This window comes from Frankliniella occidentalis, unplaced genomic scaffold (genome assembly GCF_000697945.3).
Source record: "Frankliniella occidentalis isolate FOCC.00 unplaced genomic scaffold, Focc_3.1 Scaffold132, whole genome shotgun sequence".
NCBI lineage: Eukaryota > Metazoa > Arthropoda > Insecta > Thysanoptera > Thripidae > Frankliniella > Frankliniella occidentalis.
This window is the reverse complement of record NW_026267259.1, coordinates 44,816-48,910: the sequence shown is the minus strand read 5'-3', so window position 1 is coordinate 48,910 and position 4,095 is coordinate 44,816. Positions and strand designations below refer to the sequence as shown.

General features: G+C 46.5%; 1 non-coding gene across 1 annotated transcript; it reads left to right on the top strand.

Moving 5' to 3' along the window:
- Window positions 1-713: 713 nt before the first annotated feature.
- Window positions 714-803, top strand: Trnal-uaa (transfer RNA leucine (anticodon UAA)). The gene has a single exon. It is a non-coding gene; the product is annotated as a tRNA-Leu (tRNA).
- Window positions 804-4,095: the final 3,292 nt, after the last annotated feature.

Sequence of the window (4,095 nt, the reverse complement as noted above, 5' to 3'; positions counted from 1 at the left end):
TTTTAACACAAATATCTCCAATACTTTTAAATACACTTGCTACACGAGCCTCACTTCTACAGGCTTTCAAACTCATTGGTTTATCTTTAGATACACGTTTCTTCTTAGCAGCAGGAGAACATTTTCTTTTTGGCTTAGGCACCTTAGGCTCCGGTGAAGTTGGCACATCAACAACCGCATCTGCACACACACACAATATAGAGGGCGCGTTAGATGAGACCTTTTCAACATGGTCACGATACACAATAAATAACTACTTACCAGATAGAGGTTCAACGCATGTAATTTTCACCGGGTCGACATTCCAACACAACATTTGGGCAATCTCTTCGTTGATGAGGTGTGCCACAGAGTTCAGAGTGTGATCTGATAAACCAGGATAGTTTAACGCCATTCTGAGCTGCAAGGAGAATACAGTATTCACTTATCACGTTCGATGCGTCGCAATGAAAGAGAGACTCTGACAAAGTACTCACCCATCCACTAACTTATATACCATATTTTCTCCGCTGACTCCTTCTTAATATATATACCATAATTCTTAATATATACCATACAACTCGCGCAGTGGGGCGTTGGTGGGCAACGACACGACACTCTGCGCGCGTCCTACATAATCCAACACACGTTTGCATATTCGCCTCATCGGAGCCGCGGCGGCACCCACCGCCAGGAGACATCACACTCTGCTTCGTTTACGATAGACGGCATGAGTCAGGGTGGCCGAGTGGTCTAAGACGCCAGATTTAAGCTCTGGTCCCACGTTGCTCTGCGGGGCGTGGGTTCGAATCCCACTCCTGACATTTTCATTTTCATGGGCGTCTGCTGATTGAAGCTCTGGCCCCACCGGCGGCCGTGGGTTCGAATCCCACCACACCCTTGCCACTTTATTTGACCTTTCAATTGACCTAACCCTCCCCTTCCCCCCCTCCCTTCACCCGCTGATGTGTCATATACATCGCCCTCCCGCGATGGCCGCTGATAAATGCTGACCGCGCTGTACCGAGCGCCGGCCGACCGCTGACAAGGCGACCCATGACATCCAGAACCGTAGGGGGCGTTCTCTATGTGGCATGTTGGCCGCGCGGTCTGAGGCGTCGAGTTTTGGATCACCGGAGTATGGGTTCGAATCCCACCCCACCCTTGCCACTTTATTTGACCTTTCAACTGACCTGACCCTCCCCTTCCCCCTCCCTTCACCCCCAACGGTGGTGCCGAATGGGTTGCCTACCCACACGGAGCTCCACTCCACTAGCTCCGCCTGCTCCTCTGTCTCAAAAACCCCATTTATTACTCTCTCAGTCCATACAGTATGCAGACAATCCTTTTTTCACGGGCACCTTTGCGTTACGGACATCGGTTGTTCGTAAGAAACTAACAGCGTTCGCAAGTGAAATGAAATTACTGGATCGTTTTTGAGTTATTACTGCATTAAATTTATTAAGATTGAGCGTCCTTTAAGGGGACATTATGGTAAAATTTGGAAGTCTGGGAGCATATGCTTTTGAACATTTTCCTTTTTAATTCCTTAAAGCATTCACAAAATAAGACCTTCTCAAGTTTTCCCAGAATTTTGAGAGCCACCGCAAGCCCTGAAAACCTTTAAGTATGCTAAAACAGGCCTATCTTTGAAAAGTTCCATGCGCAAACTGGTTTGAGTTATAATGCCAACTCTTATGTTAAAATGTTCTATTATACACTAATATTAAACCTCGGCATGGATATCAAAATCAAACGAGAGATTTTCCTTAGTACATTTTCCAATAGGAAGCCAATGGAAACTCTTAAGGAGTTAGTACTTTTTGCGTGTGAGGGTGACTTAGACATCCTCGTTGTTATTGACAATGCCGGCAAATTAAGTTCAATGCCTAATCGTAAAATGCATATGAGCCCTAAAGTTCCATCTCTTACGGCTTTGCGCAGGGAATCTTTCAAAAACTGAGATTTTTAGACCAAAAACGTACTTATTTTTTTCACCATAGTGTCCCCTTAAGTAATGATAACGAGGCGTGAGTGGCAGCGCTGCTTTCAGCTCCGGCCGCTAGAGCGCAGCACGCTCCGAGTCCACTATGAGAAATCGAAATCAAAACAGGGGTTTGGGTTAGATTTAGCAATAACATCAAGTTGTATTATCACTTGAAAAGGGATCCTGTTTAAGTTATTGTCGATTTCAAACGTGCTCGGGCCATCAGATGGGCGCACCTGACCGGTTTATTTCTCATAGTGGACTCAGACCGTGCTGCACCCTAGCGGCCGGAGCTGGAAGCAGCGCCGCCACTCAGGCCTCATTGATTTTGCGAGCAGCTAAGCATTATAATGCTGTCAAGTTGGAAAAATACTGATCACACCTCTGTTCACAGTGTGATCAAACTGGCCAAGCAGAGGCGTTGCTGCTGCTGCTCGGTGCTGCTTCTCCTTGTGCTGCTGGTGTTGGTAAGTCTTCGTATCAGTCTTATATATAAGGGGGCCAAGACCATTCTGTTGCTTTGCAACCTTATCCGATTTCTTCAACCTTTTAAAACGGACCACTGATAAAGGAAGTTTTCCATTCGACAACGTGAATGATTCCCACTACTGCAAGTTCGGCATCTTGGAGAAAAGGGGGGGGGGCAGTATTGTACAGCTTGGCAGACGGTCTGCATGTATTTTGTCAAAATGTTGAAGTGGATAAAAAGACAGAGATATGTCTTATCGAATGATAGACAATATGTGTGTACGGTGCAGAATTCCATGTGGAGCCAAATCCGGCGTCCTCTCTCACAGTTTCCTTTAACAAACAGGCATCGAATCATCAAAAAAAATTCCAAGGGGTGCATAACTTCATAAAAAAATGTGTACACCGGATTACCACAGATTACTGTAAAGATTACCAAAGTTTAGCTTTGTATACTAGGTATGATCTACCTGCATTCTACATCGAAATGGCCATTTTTGGTTCCGAGAAGGTACATTTTTGTGCACCTCTTTGGTAGTCCTTGATTCTGTATCATGCAAGTTACAAAGTTGTATTCTATGATTGGCCAAATCATGATGTTGTACGGAGGGGCTCACAAGCGCAACCGATCGCAACCGCAACGGGTCGCAAGCGCAACGGGTCGCAAGCGCAACGGGTCACAACCGCAACGGGCCACAACCGCAACGGGTCGCAAGCGCAACGGTTCACAAGCGCAACCGCGGGGAGCCGCCTGTTAGACGGCATCGACTATAGACGAAGCCAGTAGCGGGAGCGGAGCGCGCAGCGAGCCTCTGGATGAGAAATCAACCGAGCCTTTGGTCGCTGTGCACTTCTCGTGTAGAATGTGATACCTCTAAGACACTTTTAAACGTTTTGACACACGCACTGCGCCCGCGTTGGCGCGGCAGCGATTACTCTTGCGGTAAATAAATAATTATTAATGGTGTTGAAGTGAGCTGGAAGTCGGGAAACTTCGGTGTGAGTGTTGTCCGGTACACCCGTTGCGGTTGCGATCGGTTGCGCTTGTGAGCTACGTCGGATTTTGTACATGGGAGGAATGCAAAGTTGCCATATTCAACTAGCGCGTTGGCATTTGGGCGAGATGTGCACAAACATTCATGTCAACATTAACAAATTTGTCCTTTTAAAGGACCCTCACGAGTGTGAGGATTACCACTGATTACCAGTGATTACCGAGTCTGTGTACACCTGATTACCACAGTTGTGCACCCAAATACGTTGATTCTATTCTGTTCTATTTTTACGTGTTATGAACTGTTTCAGGCTCTATCATATGCCGCCCATTCCTACGGCTGGGGGACTCCGCAAAAGTGTTTGCCGCGGTAAGTAAACCACGTTGCGACGGCATCGTGGTAATTGAAATATTTTTTGTTTTTTTGTAAGCAAAGCCAAAGTGTTCCTCATCGATTCAAAGCTAATACTAGCTATATGTACGCCAGACCACGTCTCGCGTAACAGGCTTCGCGATATCTCACGAAACACTGTTACGCTGCGACGCGCCTGGCGCACATATAGCTAGGCCTGCGGCGCTGACACCCGAGACGTTGTAATAGGAGTGTATATACAATTTTTCGAAATGAAGTCTTTTTAACGATTTAATCGACCATTTGATCATTTTC